The sequence below is a fragment of the Centruroides vittatus genome, unplaced genomic scaffold, assembly GCF_030686945.1.
Source record: "Centruroides vittatus isolate TY-2023 unplaced genomic scaffold, ASM3068694v2 contig_997, whole genome shotgun sequence".
NCBI lineage: Eukaryota > Metazoa > Arthropoda > Arachnida > Scorpiones > Buthidae > Centruroides > Centruroides vittatus.
Window position 1 is genome coordinate 13830 of NW_027122664.1, and position 16644 is coordinate 30473.

Here is a 16644-nt window from a genome sequence, read left to right on the forward strand (position 1 = left end):
GAATAAGTGTATTAACTAAATTTATTATAATATCTGGTATAAGTCTTTAAATAAGACGTTTTTAAAAGTTTTTTTTCAAAAATAGTATTTGTTTTAATATCAGTTTTACTTTAGTGCAAGTGAGATGTAATACTCTTAATTTTTGCAGAGATATTTGCATAAATTGCAAAGTAGGTAAGTCTTTAGATGCGCAGCACGTAGTAATTTAGTAATTTTTTGTTCCCTATAATACATCAAACGTAAACATAAGTACATTCTTAGTAAGTTAAACGCTGCATCAGTTTAAAAACCCAGATCTATTCTTATCTGTTTCATTAGTCGAAAAATTATCTGTCATCACATAATCCGAGTTCATTTCTCCAACAAATTTTGTTCGAGTAGTGCCATTTCTAATCTGTGTTAATTCGATTCTAATAAAATATACTTTCCTTTCTATAAATATTATATCCCTAAAACTTTGAAACATTCTTTTTCTTTAATAAGCAACTGCTTATCTTTAATGCTCTAAAAGCCTATGGTGTTAAATATATGATCAAATTGTGCATATTTAGTAAATTTCGTTAATGGAAAATGTGCTGTATGAAGGCAGGTAACATAATTTCGTCAACTACTACTCATTTAAATGCTATGCGTGTTAAAAAAATATGCAAAAACAAAAGCTAAAACTCGAAATGCAGATTCAATGTATCTTATTCCTAAAGATATTCTTTAAACCTTTTCGTAAATTGTCTATTATATCTTTAAAATGATAAAATCTATAACACTGACTTTCCAATACTGATATATAACAATACCCGTTTTCAATAAGACCTTTAAATACACCAAACTCTAACAATCACACTAACTGTAGTTCTCTAGGTGTTTTTATGTTTTCTTTTACACCTTCCGCTTCCGAGAAAAACATCTTATATAAAAACATTATGTAGTTAAATTCGGGTATGTTTTCAGCTGTTTTAAACAGTAGAGATATCCAGGTGACGAATAAATAATACTGTAGTTTTACAGTAAAAATATTCCAATCTATCTTCACTGATTATACAGTATTTAATCATTGAACCAAAGGAATATAGTTTTGTTTATTAATTTTATTGTGAAGTTGAAAATATTTTTTGAAATTATATGTTAAAATAAATACAGAATAAATTTTTTAATTGTACATAAATAATATAACGGTCGTAATGAACTATAAAGTGATACAATCATTATCGAGTATTTCAATACACAAAGTGACATTACATTCCTTTACAATACACTTTTTGAGTAGAAAATAATTAAAATATAAAAATAAAGAATAAAATATTAGTTGTTCCTCTAAATTTCAGTTGTCAAATGCAATCATAAATAATCATATAAAAATTTTATATTCAATACAAAACATAAAAACCTTGTAATTGAAATCACTATTACAAATTTGATTACATTAAAAAATATTAAAAATTTCTTGAACTCTGTTTTCTGCTGAAAGAAGGAGAGTTAAAATTCTTCCTACTGGAAATCTCTCGTTCATATAGTAAGCGATATTTTAATTCAAATGAGACTGAATATAGAAATACGGCTCAAAACTCAAAAGATATTTTTTAGATATCCTACAATTTATACTTTTGATCCACAATTTATGCAGTAAGATGCCATTTCTGGAAACTCTAGAATACTTTTATACAATTTAAAAGTAGAAATTCGAGCAAACGGGTGAAGGCAAGTTTCGCACAGTCGTGGTGTTTCTTCCGAATGTTGAAGAACGTGAGCTGAAAAGCTTTGTTTACATGAGAACTTGCGATCGCACTTTAGACAGCCTGAATTAATATGCACCCGAACATGATTAACCATTTCATCTTCCTGAGCAAAATCAGCGCTGCATAAACAACACGAGAATTTTTGTGGTAGAGTATGTACAACTTTTTTGTGTTTATGACGACTTGAGGGATATCTAAACGTTTGATGACAGATGTCGCACTTATAAGGCTTTTCTTCTGTATGCTTTGTGTGATGAATTCTCAGGTGAATTTTCCAAACAAAACGTTTATCACACATGTTGCACTGGTATGGTTTTTCTCCTGTATGACATCTATGGTGGTAAGTCAAATGTGATTTCTGAATAAATCGTTTATCACATAAATTGCACTGGTAAGGTTTTTCTCCTGTATGAGTTCTACGATGAGTAATCATTTGGTATTTGGTCGTAAAACATTTTTTACATATATCACATTTGAATGGCTTCTCTTTTGTGTGGGTTCTATGGTGTTGAGACAAAACAATTTTCCTTGAAAAACGTTTATCACATAAATTGCACTGGTAAGGTTTTTCTCCTGTATGAGTTCTACGATGAGTGGTCATTTTGTATTTATTTGTGAAACATTTTTTACATATATCACATTCAAATAGCTTTTTTCTGGTGTGAGTTCTGTTATGGCGATTGAGAGAAGATTTGGAAGAGAGAGACTTCAAACAAAAGACACATTTGTGACTCATTGTAACGTTTCTGTAATTTAAAATATCTGAAAAATAAACAAGACTTTATATACAGTTCCTTAAAATGTTTGTGTTAATTTAACTATGTTCATATAGAGTAAGAGATAAGAATAATATTTAAATTGTAGAACCAAATTTTTACCAGTACAATAAAATGAATATAATATGCATTAATCTGTGACGTGTTCCGAGTTTTATTCTGTATAAAAAGAATCGTTAAATATGTAATAATCTAAATTATTTTTTGTATAAAATATTACAATATATAGTATTACCTCATTGTTTTATATACTGTATATTAAAAATACTTATTAAAATATAAATTTAATATTTGAATTCAACTTATACAAACACTGAAATAAAATTTTTCAGAATTTAATAATTAAATTTAATACAGATTAATTGAAAGGTCAATGAAAATCATCAGCGATTTTCCAAGAGGATGCCTGTTTTTAAGACATTTTGAGGAAAATTAACACTTATTTATCTGTTACAAACGTGATCAAAACTGAGGATTACACTCAACAAGCAATTTTTTAGATGCGAACACTCGATTAACTAACTATTTTTAGTAATTTTTAGTCTCGGTTGTTAATGCAATTTAAATAAATAAATACCTGTATGTGTACACAAAAATTGTCATGTAAATACAAATTCGGATAATGTTCGAAATTGATATAAAACACGAGGAACGTATCCATTGTTACCTCAAACAGAACTAATGAATTTATGGAAAAAAATCTAAAACATGATATCAATTTAACTAGTCATTAAAATAATATTTATTGTTTAATAGCTTTTTTTGCAAATTTTCGCTTGAGGTAAAAGAGTTAAAACAATTAAGCATGCAGATTAGTAATACAGAAATTATATTATTCACTGTTTGTTTTAAAGAAATAAAGCTGAAGGTACTTACTGGATTTAACTTGAAAAGTTCTGTCTTTGATACACTGTACTTTGACTCAAATAACTTTACTCACGCAACAGTAGCAAGTAAAAATGTCTTACGGGTGCTGCTAGGTAATGCGACTCTTCTACGTAAGTAAATAAACGATCAGAGCCGACCTCATTATAATTGGTTTATGCTGTTGGACACCATCACACGCTATATTAATATCGATTTACTTGGACATGATCACAGCCTTAATTTTCGCTAATTTGCATAATTCTTATGTTGAATTTATGTTGAAATTATTAAATCACTGAATTCTCTGTAAAGTATTAAGTTTTCATACTTTTCGGTCGTACACTTTCAGAAGTATTGATTTTTAAAATACGATGGATCATTTTATATATACTCGATTTATGATAGTTTACGCGAAAAACTTATTTACATGTAACTGCAGAAAGCGTCTAGTTTCGCATAATCAACAGTGCAGGGCATGTCACTTAGCACTGTTGATAAGCTGCAGATTTGAAAGTTCAATTAAACATATTGTAAGCATAACATAACAAAAATATTAGGATTTCAGAAATATACTAGAAATATTAAACCACAGTTAGTTACAATAAGATTTAGCATATGTACAGATGTGCAAAAATAAAGGTTTTTTAAAATGTAATGACTGCTTTGTATATGAGTCTGAATGTCGTGTTGTAATGACAAAAATTTTAAATAACACGTAATTGTCTAATATATGCTAAATATGGAAGATTAAAAAACAAGAAATACAATTATTTATTGTAAAAATATACTTATTTTTAAATTTCGACAAAATATATACTTAAATAATCTGAAACTGACGGTACAAGTATACTAATTTAACACAGTTGAATACGAATGCAAATGACATAAACTGTTTCATTTGAATTGATTACATTATCGGCTTGCTTATTCAGTTGTTTTAACGTGACTTTTGTACGCTATGCTACGATTTCTTCGCTATAAAACGGGTTAAGTGTGTAATATTAATTATGTACGAAAAATAAATCCAAATTGTGAGATTAAATTAGAACGCGTTTCTTCAACTTTAGTTAATTTGAATGTTAGAATAATCAAATTAACTAGTGTTGAGAGTATCGTTATTGTTAAATAACGATACTCTGAATACTTTTTACTAATTTACACGAAATTATTTGTTTCAAATTGTAGTTTTTGTGTTGTTTCTCATTTTATATCGTATTTTTAACTGGAATCTTTAACTCATTATTTTGAACGGTCATTGGTTACTAAAAGTATGTCTTTTTTCGTTAAAGAATAATAATTTACTTGTACTTTAGACTCATTGTTTCATAATGTATGGACTGAATTTAGTAAGTATTTTTTTGCATAATTGTTCTACTTAATAATATTTACTTGAATAACACTAAATATGAATCATAGTTAATATTACAATGGTTATACCACGACACACGATCGTTATTTAGAGCTTATCACATTGGGACAATTTTCTAGACGTTTATAATTTAGCAATATACATTGTCACTTTAACACAAGTGAAAAATGCATTATAGGTAATTTTTGTCTTTCTTCATTTATACATTATTTAGTGTATTAACCATAAATATACATTTTTAAATTAACAAAAACAACCTGACATTTATAACCCCGACAATATCAAACTATAATTTTTATAAATGAACTAAAAAAATTTAAATTTTGGCGTAGACTTTTTTACCATTTTATTAACCTGTTTCTCTTTGTTTCTCTAACATACTGTTTATACTTTCGCAGCTTTTGTGACATTATTTCTGTTTATATTATATTCTATTTCTTCATTATTTTTTAACATGATTTTGTATTGTTTACAATTATTTGGGAATTATATTTATATCTTGAGGAAACCGTGTTTTGTATTTTCGTTTCTTTTCTTTTCTTTCGAAGACACAATGTAGTGACGTAAACTTAAACACTGGGCGAATTTTTCATCCTTTTTATTCGGTTGGAACGCTTTTTTATTACATAACGCTAATTTGGATCGTATGTGCAATGAACTCGAAGATACAGAATCAAGAATTCTGAAAACGACCTTAAGTAATAAAATTAAAAAAATATACTGTAAAAAAACATAATAAAACAACTATAACAGATAAAAATTACTATAAATACAAAGACGAGATAGAAACATTGCAAAAATTCTTAAGTGATAATCAGCTAGACCTCATTAGAGCCGATAAAAGTAAACAAATTATTATAGTAACCCAAAAATGGGTTAAGTCAAAACAGCTAGAAATAGTGGAAGGCAAAAAGTTCCGAAAACTACCAATCAATCCGAAAGAAACCCTATATGAAGAACTAAAAAAGAGAGTTATAAAACTGCAAAAACTTAACAAAATTACAAGAGCAGAACGAGAGTTCATCCTTAATCAAGATAATGATAGAACACCTAAACTGAATGTGAAACTTAAAACCCACAAAATGGGAGAAAAAGTAAGACCCATAGTCGATTTTAAATTCGCTACCTTATATAATCTGGAAAAATTCCTTAAACAAAAACTTAAGAAATATCAAAATTCGAAGCACTCTATCAAAAATACAGAGGAACTTTTGGACAGTCTAAAAAACGTTAAAATAGAAAAAAACATCAAAAATGGCTAGTCTGGATGTGATTGATATGTACCCGTCGATAAAATGGGAATTAATCGAAGATAAACTTAAAAAATTAGAAGTAGAATCACATATCATAGAATTAATAGAATTTGCATATATGAGTAATTATTTCGAGATAGATGAAGAATACTACACACAGAATAATGGTATTAGTATGGGGTCCGTCATAGGCCCGAAACTAGCTGAAATAATCAAGACGCGCGATTCCCACCTGTTTGTTATAACGAACTGTCATAACGGAAAAGTCGTTAGGATCGGCCGTTGGAAACGACCGTTAGGAACTTCCGTGGGAAGAACCGTTAAGTTTCGAATCGTCAACCATCGGACGATTGGCCGGCGGGAAGTGACCGTTGGCGGCCGTTGCGGGAACATTCAAATTTGATTGGAGCAGGGTTCGAACGCCGTCGACTATTTAAGTTCGTATCGCGATCGGCTGGGAGGGTGTGATCGTATCGGAGGTGATCGGATCGGATCGGATCAAGGGAGATCGTCGTTATCGAGGTGCTAACTAACTCTCTCGTTGGAAGTTACGTGGTGGTGTACGAACTTGTTCCTGACTCGGAGGTTTTGTTAATTACAAGTCTGTTTGTTCGTAAGGAGTTCTTTCGACGAATTTGTACGGGAATAGTCGGTTGTTGTTGGAATTAGTGTTGTGCATATTTAATTGTAACTATAATTTGGATTATTTTGTACATTACTGTAAATATAAAATTTGTGTTTTCGTCAAACCGACTGAGTGGTTATTTTGAACATTACTGGGTCCGTCATAGGCCCGAAACTAGCTGAAATAATAATGATCGACGTTGACAAAGAAATTAATAATATAACAGGTATAAAATATTATAAAAGATACGTAGATGATGTCCTAATTATATATAATGATGCAGAAGTAAAGCCTAACATGATAAAACATATAATAAACAATATAGATAAGGATATCCAATTTAAAATAGAGGAAGAAAATGTGGCCGATAATAGTATACGATACTTAGACGTCATGATAACAAGAAACGAAAACGAATTAGATTTTGAACCTTTTAAAAAACCATGCTCAATCAACACCACAATAAAATATACTTCAAATATACCATTGTATATAAAACAAAACATCTTTAACATGGAATACCGAAAAATACAGAATAGAACTAGTAAAGAAACTAATAAACCCAAACACATCATCGAATTGAAGAAAAAGTTTGCCCTAGACGGGTACCCAACCAGACTGATTCATAAATGGGAAAATAAAATTACTAATAACCAAACAAAAATAAAAGATAAAAAAACCGAATCGAAACCAAAATATACCAGCTTCCCATACATTAGAAACCTTTATGAAGAAATCGACATAGATATGAGGAAAAATAATATAAAACTTGCCCCAAAATACGTAAACCTGTTATCTAGACTTAAAGCGAAACAAAGAAAAAAGAAACAGACGATAAAAAAGAAGATATGAAAAACATAGTTTACAAGATACCATGCACTTGCAAAAATACCAACTTCTATATAGGAGAAACAAAACGAAAACTCAAAATAAGAGTGAAAGAACATATAGCCGATTTAAAGTACAACAGACTAAACTCAGTATTCAATGACCATTGTGTGTTAAATAACTGTAAAATCGATGATACTAAAACAAGCATTTTACATAGAGAAAAGAAGACATACAACAGAAAATTCAAAGAAAGTGTAGAAATCATTAAAAACAAAAATAAGACCTGCATAAATACTAATCTAAGCATAAAAATCAATGAAAACTGGATTAAATTATTATAAAATATACTATAAAATAAAAAACTGTTTTACGATCTGTTACGTCATTTGCATAGCGACAAATATTAAAAATACTAAAAGCGGGAAAAAATAGCAATGGCCACGTGCTATGTTCTAAAAAATCACCGCTAAACCCCCCGAATAATTTTATCGGAAAAGAAACCTATTAAAAAAAAAAAGGAACATTCCCCTGCTAATGCTCGACCAGACATATGCAAATTAAAAATAGATCGTGCTCCGCAGTTGAGGTGGAGGAGTACGAGCTCAGTGTTAGACAACACACCGGAAGACGAATCTCAGGTATGGTTTCACGAATATGATTTGTGAAAGAATAACCCCGTATACTTCTACAGACTGATACTAAACCTTCCTTTTTTATAGAATTTTTATCAAGATTCGTACCCTTGGACTATTACATCCGTCTAAACTACCGAATGAGGTACGGACCAGCTTTTAACGGTATACAAGCTCTTACCAGGATTTAGAAGGTAACAACCTCTAAAAAACTAATTATGTATACTGTCACGATATTTATTTTAAATATTTGTATATAGTCATCTCTCACTTTTTAATGTTTAGTTGGCTGAAGAGGGGCATCGGCCCGAAACGCGTTATGTAATAAAAAAGCGTTCCAACCGAATAAAAAGGATGAAAAATTCGCCCAGTGTTTAAGTTTACGTCACTACATTGTGTCTTCGAAAGAAAAGAAAAGAATTATATTTATACTAAATTTATTTTATGCCTGTACATATTTCTTAGATTAATTTTTGTCACATATTGTACTTTTTTCATTTGATTACAATTTCTGTCATCGTCCTTATTACTTTTTCATTGTACCGCATATATTAAATAGAATTTGTTGTATAATACATCCCTATCTCTAAAGTCATACCTATTTGATGTTGCTTTAACCCTTTTTATAACTTGTATTATATTATCAACACGAAAACGAATAATTTATGTCAAGCGCGGTCTAATACACTATCCCATGCAAATACTATACTTCAGTTTCTAATAGCAATTTTTTATTCCAAAACAGTTGTATTTAAAGTGAATTTTAATAATTTAATTAAATATTTTGGACAACGCAAATGACAAAGGAAACTAGCTGTTTAATGTTTACTTATTCATGGATCTAGACAGGAACAGAGAGCATTTTAATTTCAGTTATCGTCAGTTCGTCATAGTCCTATAGATGTGTACAGAAACTGAGAGAATGGGTGTTACCGTTTCTATAAAAACTAAATTAAATCAAAAGGAGTTCAGTAAAAAAAAACGCTTAAAATTAAAACTTCTAGTTCTATTGTTTTTTTCAGTTTTTTTCCAATTATTTCACAATAAGGTTCGTTATCACTTATTGTTAAGACGACAGCATTTTTATCGTTATATTTTCACAAAATTTTTCGAACATTTTTTTAAACGTTAATGTAGAACATATTTTATTTAAATTATTTTGATTACCTCGTATTAATTACTCATTTTGTCATTTACGTGTTAAGAAAGTACTTTTTTTTTATTTTATATTTTAATGTTACTTAGTACTCAATTATGTTGAGTTTACAGATTCTGAGCGTAATTTATTCAATTCTATCATCATTTATTGAATTAAATATCGGTTTTTAACACAAGAAAGAATGCTTTGTTTAACGAAGCATCCATTTTCACTTAATAGATGTTATAGTGAGTTATCAATAAATTTATCGTAACTATAAAACCTGGATTCTGTAGGATTTTTCAATATAATTTTATATGAGAAAATGATACGTCAGTCAGAAATAATTTTTTTTCATTTTATATTTTTCTTTAAAATTTATTAAATATAACTTTTTAATGTTATACAAATTTAATGTTTTATGTTATAGTAATTATTATAGATAATTACAGAGTCCTTATTTAATTATTTAACATTTATTTAAATACGTTATACATTAAAATTTTCACGTAGCAATATATGAAGTGTTAACATTTTAATTTCGACATTCGAACCTTCTTAGTTGTGTTATATACGAATACATTTATTTATTAGCAGTAGACAATTGTAAGCAATTCCATATTACATTGCAATATGTGCTATTTATATCGTAAAACATTTAATAATGATTATTATATTTCAATTCTATTAGTAACATTCACATAAGGTTTTATGAAAGCAAATGGCATGACATGTGAAACCATAAACAAATGATAAAGTCAAGCATAAGAATCTATTTTAAAGTTTGTAGTCTCTTAAATGGTTTAAGAAAAAGAAGCCGTAAAGAGCTTTCGTGTATTATCGATTGATATTAGATGACACATTTTCAACAACTTTCTTAATGGTTCAAATTAAAGACTGATATCTGATGCCTAGTTTTATGATTAATAGTAATTATAATCACACGTTGTATAAATAAAGATTATGTTTTCTTGATTTGATGTAATTTCTTATTCATCGTTTTTTAATTGTTCGAAGAGGCTAAAAGAAAATCATTCAGCAGAGAAGTTTGTTCAAGCTACGACTTTAAACAATGATTTTTGAAACTATCAAAGGAATTATTTTTTAATTGTAATACGTAAAAGTGATTAATATTTTAAGCCGAATTATTCCTTCACTTCGCGTATTACAATTCATTCAAAAATATTTTATAGAATATTCTATTAATTATGATAATTAATCTCTAATTCTACACTACAAAACATATTCTGCACTTCATTTCATTTGATTCAGTATTATTATATATGTGATAAACCCACTTAGTCAATATCAGTTTTTTGTTAATAATAAACATTTCACAAGCCGTAAACTCCGGCAATTTTTCTAAGCACTTTGCGTGAACGGATAAACGAAAAGCAGAACTCTGTAAAAACTTGTCATCAACGGACAAAGAAACCGCGTGGAAAGCTTTTGTTACTTCATTTGCAGTATTTGTCACTCGAGATATTGATACAACTATATTTATAAAATATAAAAATGAAATAACAGAAACTGAAATAATCTCGTTTAATACATTTAATTTCGAACGTTGTGGAACAGTTAACAATTGCTGGAAATTGAACATGAGATTACATCCGACATAAATTGTCCAAAGAAATAACACTGGAGAGTAAATATTCGAGAGTTCTTTAGTAATTCTTAAAACATACGTATAGAGTTTCAGCATCGAATATAACCGTGATGACAAAACTCGGCCTTTTCTTAGAGAATGCAGTAAACAGACAAAAGTGTATTCTAATTCTTCACATATTACTACGAAAAATAGAAATAATTAAAGAGTAGGAATTACCGAAACTTTTTATTTAATTGTGCAAAAAGAAATCAAAATGATTTCTACCGTTTTATTAAATTTAAATCCAAATTCTATATAACTGATATAACCTGGAGATGCTGTTATTATTGATAAAATACAGTAAAGAAAGAAGCACATCCAAAGGATAATAACTTTCGCTTTTAAATATTTGTGATGAAATCCACTTTTTCTCTGAAATTTCGTAAGACGGTGAAGCTGCTTTACTAGTTTGCGAACTTCGTTTTTTTTAGTATGACAATGGACTACAGAAGCCAAATTGATTTCTAACAAAATAAAATGAAAAGCATATGTCAAAATTAAAACAACAGTAAAAAACTTTTGTAGAAAAAAAATGCAAGCTAATGCATTATAAATAGTATATACTACACCAATAATCATTATGAATACATCATAGAGTGTAATTCGTCTTGCCGTATAATTTAAACCACAAATAGTCATGGAAATTAACAAAGGTTTCCAGCTATTTCGATATCTGTCTTTGTCACTTGACTTAACAACAGGATGAAGTTTACTTACCGTGGAGACTCTCATTGTTATAAACAAAAAGCTTACGAATTTTAAATTTCGGCTTAGTAAAATAAAACACTTTGGTAAGGTATACTTTTATATTACTTATTATTTTTTCAATCACATATTTAAAAGTCTTTGTGTGTGAGAGATGTGAAAATACGTTTGAAAATAAATGAGAATTTAATTTTCTGAATGCTCTTTCAAATTTATGTTTACAAGTACATTTTATTTTAATTATAAATTTAATTTCGTCCAATGTTAAACCATTTACATATTCACTTGTGTTGTTGACTTTGTGCATTGTTCTGAGAATGCCGTGACAAAGAAAATCTATAATCTAATCAACTTCATAAATTTATATGACGCTCAGTAAATTTTCTGAAAGATTGAATTTGTGGTTGTTAGTTCGAATGTATTGATTATAATAGTGTTTCTGTAACGCTTTCAAATTTGTGGGCACTAAAATGGCGGTTTATTTGTATACGTGTTCGATTCAGCTATGTCTCACACTCAGATCGCAAAAATGGTGTTTGGAGGGAGATTATTCACAGTTTTAACACATTCTACATAGTCACAAAGGTTTTGGTGTTGATTTAAATTTCTGGATCACCTAGCGTGATCTTTTCACTACTTCATCATGTAGCGTTGTATCGTGTTTTATTACTCAAAGATATTCATTATCAGAGAGATGAATGAACTAAATTAATTTGTCTTATTAAAGTGGGAGAGGCACAAGATTAGAATAAATTGTTTTAATAATTGTATTTTCGGGAGATTATGAACTGAAACATTCTCATTAATTCGACACTGTCTTTAATATGATACACGCATGTCATCTGTTAAACGCCACAGAAAATTTTTTTTAAAGGCGATTTCTTATCAGTGCTTGAAAAAACGTGAAAAAATCAAAACCTATCTTACAATTCGAATTGCAGATAAAACGATACATACATTTTCAATTCGGAGCTTAAATTTCAATGAAGAAACAAATGCTGGCATGTTACAGTTGTCATTTGACTACCCGCACACAGTTATTTCATGCGAATTGCACGGGCGCATGTAATTACGGTGATTTGTCAGAATATCCTTGTCCAATAAATATAGATTTAGAATAATAATATTTTTTGTATTATTTGCTCTTCCATACTAAGATATTTTTTCCACTATATTAATTTACTTAAATCTAATTTTGATGGCAAAGATCCTAAACAAAAAAGTCTATAATCAATACTGAGTGAATAAATTGTAACCAAAATTGTGAGACTGACTTTTATTTTAATTAATGGTTGATTTTAATTGAAATTACTGTTTCGCGATATCGTACAAAAAAGTGCAAGTTTGAAATGTAAATTATAGAAGAATGTCAGATAGGAGTTTTTCCGAGCCACCCCCTGTTACTATTAGGGTGTTAATTGCATAATTCAAATAAGATTAGGAGATTTCTCCTTCCTATGTCAGAGTCCTGACAACAGTTGAGATGAAGATAGATCGCCTCTCAACCTGTAACTTGAACTAAATTATTCTTTTAGTGACCTAGAATAACTGTTTAAAACGACCAGAACATTTAGAGGGTTAATATGAACGTAACCGTCTAAAACGGGGCCGATGTTAAAGTTAGACCTTTAAAAACTTGACAAAGAACAAATATGCAAATCAAAATATTGATTTAAATCAAACACGAATAACTAAAAGGAATTATTCATCTATGAACATGATAAAATACACAAAATAACGAATTTCACAATATAAAAGGTGTGTCGTATTCAACTTACTACTAATTTATATCGAACCTCATACATTTTTCACATATATAAACTGTTATTTTTCGTTAAAATATATTGCACTGTGTGGCTTCAACAGTAGCCTTTCATGGCCAGAGGAAACCTTTTTGGTAGGAACTAGACGCAAGTAAAAAGGAGAGTGGGCCTGAACTGACAGTGTCTAAACAATCAGATGACCGAAGATAAGTGAAAGCTGGAGAGTAAAAAGATAAGAACAGAACAAACCTTACAGAGGTGACCCCTATGTTTCATTGTAGAGTCTTCTCTAAGAAGAAACACTCAAATATCTTTCCATGGGACGAGGTTGGAGCCGTTTCAACATAGGATGTTTCAATACTTTGGACTTAAATATTACTATCAAATAAATCGATCTTATCTCTCTAAAAGAAAAAGGAATTTTCCTTTACCTTGTAAATGCCATTTCCAAAACAAGAAAAATTTAATGTCTATTTTAACAAAGCCTGTATTTTTACGTGTTTTAAAATTAAAATAAATGAGAAATTGATTTCGCATTATTGTTGGGAGTATTTCGATAATTCCAGTTTCTGACAAAAGGCGATTATTATATGTTTAAAATTCGTTTAAAAGAAAAACATACTCATTATTAAAGTTTAGGAACACGCCACCAGTCCAATAAGTTAGAATGATTGTGTGGCTCTTCCATCTACCATTTATGATACCCGACAGCCGTTGGGTGGCCATCAGTAAACCACACCCCAGCATTACCTGTCTAGAAATGGTAACGACCAGTCCCACAATCATAGCCATCAGATATTGATGCGAAGACAAAGATAGGCCAAAGCCTATTACTCCTGCCAGGGCCGGATTTACATAAGGGCATTTGGGGCCGGTGCCCAGGATTTCCACAAAACTGTGTTTAAACAGAATTTTTTTTCTATTAACGCGACACTCTAGTGTGGCGTAATCATGAGGGCCACAGGTAGAGGAAACCAAACCCGGGAAAAAAAAACAATGAAACATATCGGAAAATTTTGGAAAAAAATTTTAATGGGTATTTTTCAATTAAATTAAAATAATTAGTTTTACACAATAAAAATATATGTATGTTTACAATAACCTTATTTTAAAATCAAATTTACAACTTCCTAGTTAAAATCTAGTTGAAAGTAAAGTATTTTATGTAAATTTTTTAAATCATCAAATTTGCCTACTCTTAAGGGCGGCCCCACCGTATTTGTGCCCACGGGCCTCTGATTGTTAAATCCAACCCTGCCCTTGGCTTCGACCAAAGGCGAGGAGCAGACAACCTTTCTGCAACTAAGGGACCAGAAGGCCGTCCGCTTACACGTACCACAACGTCGCACTTTTATCTTAGCCAAAAGGCCTCAGATACACAGGTAGACAGAAATTATTGCAAGTCGGAATTTATAAGATTGCAGTTTAAAAATAGCAGGTCGATATAAATAATAAACCAAAACCAACAAACACGAATTTAATTTTCAAAACTATTTTACAAATGAACAAATAAATTAATAAAGTTAATTAAATTATAGTTTTATTTTATCATGAAATTGTCAGAATAGTGTAGAAAGCAAACAATAGAGATGCATTTATCTTTGATTTGAACGTAAAAAAATTAAATTTATAATTAAAATTACAAAATACTTCAAAGTACAAATTTGAATGTGCATTCGGAAGATTAAATCCGCATTTAATCTTCCGAAGTGCGAGCGACGTTATTTACTGACCAAAATCTTATTATATACAGACGTTGTAATATGTGATTTGTCAAAAATAAATTATTTCACAGTTTTGTCTCTGAAATTCTTCAATTCTACATTATCAAAATGAGAGTTTCCTCGGTAAGTAAAGATGAGCCTATACTCATTTTATTATAATAATTGAATGCAATAATTGAAGTACATTAATTAAACACTATTTAAATACATCAGGAAAGCTGTTGAAATAAATTACAAACATAACTAATTATAGTGCACTTTAATATTGTGTGATTAAGAGAACAATGCGAATAACGATGAAGATGTAAAAATAGTTTTCTCAGATGACATTTAACAGTCGTAATTTTTATTGTTTTTACAATAAAATATTAAAATATATGTTCTGACACATATAAATAAATCCTTCTCGATGTTTGAAATACTATAACAAAAATTTATATCTTATTATATATCAAGTTAAAAGCTATTCACAGCGGTAGAACTTAGCAATGTATTAGAATATCAATGATAATGTACATCCTATAGAATTAGATAAGCGCTAAACATTATTATTCGTGTTCTTATTTCGTAAGCATTGTCCTATTATTGAGGTAGGATACTTAGATATCAGAGTAGCGACACACGCTTTATCGCTGCCATCTTTTGTCGAGTGTCATTACGTGGTCTATAGGGTTACATTAAGAAATGATAATTTTTTTAGTTTAATAAAGTATTTTATTCGTAAAAATGCTTTATTAAACTAAAAAAAATTGTCATTTCTTAACGTAAACCCATACACCACGTGATGACACTCGAGAAAACATGGCGGCGATGGCTCGTGTGTCGCAACTCTGATATCTAGTTACTCAAATTTGAGAATGTATGAAATCGCTAGGTGTTACAATATTTCAAATATTCAATTTTTCAACAGCAAACACATTCGATTTATCTATAACAGTGAACAAATTGATTAGATTCAGTGCAATATGTGAAAGCTGTGTGCCTTCCGGGAGGACTTTTTATTATAAACTGGCCCCTATTCAGGACTCGAACACGTGAAGAAAACCCGGAAAACTTCACGCGGCCAGCTAATTAATCAAATACACAATTATTGCTTATTACCAGTGTTTTGTGGTTTCGTCCACGCAAATGTTTATAGATTATAATGAAAAACCACTGTCAGTTATTTTCAAATATACAGAAAACAATGCCGAAAAATGTAGTAAAAAGTGTTATTTTACTCTTCTTATTATAACAAGCTTTCAAAATGTTTACAAAAAATTAGTCGACAATTCCCGTAAAATCAAAAGTCAAATCGTTTTTTTTCAATTATAAATTAAAATATTAAAATTTAACTTAATGTAAAAAATTGATATATTGACAATAGTTTATTTTTATTTATATTTCGGTGTATGTAAGCTATATTCTGCACACACTAAACATATTTAAAAAATACAGTTATTATTTTTCAAGTAAACTTCAATATGTGTTTATCTATAAAATAAAACAGAATGTATAGTTTTTTCGCTTTATAAGCAAAATGTTAGGAATTTTTTCTTAATTTACTATATATTTCACTTAATCATTGTATTTTCTTA

At 29.3% G+C, this 16644-nt stretch overlaps 1 pseudogene; it reads right to left on the bottom strand.

Moving 5' to 3' along the window:
- Positions 1–1593: 1593 nt before the first annotated feature.
- On the bottom strand, positions 1594–5338 carry LOC136986117 (zinc finger protein 182-like; annotated as a pseudogene).
- Between the last annotated feature and the right edge of the window lie 11306 nt (positions 5339–16644).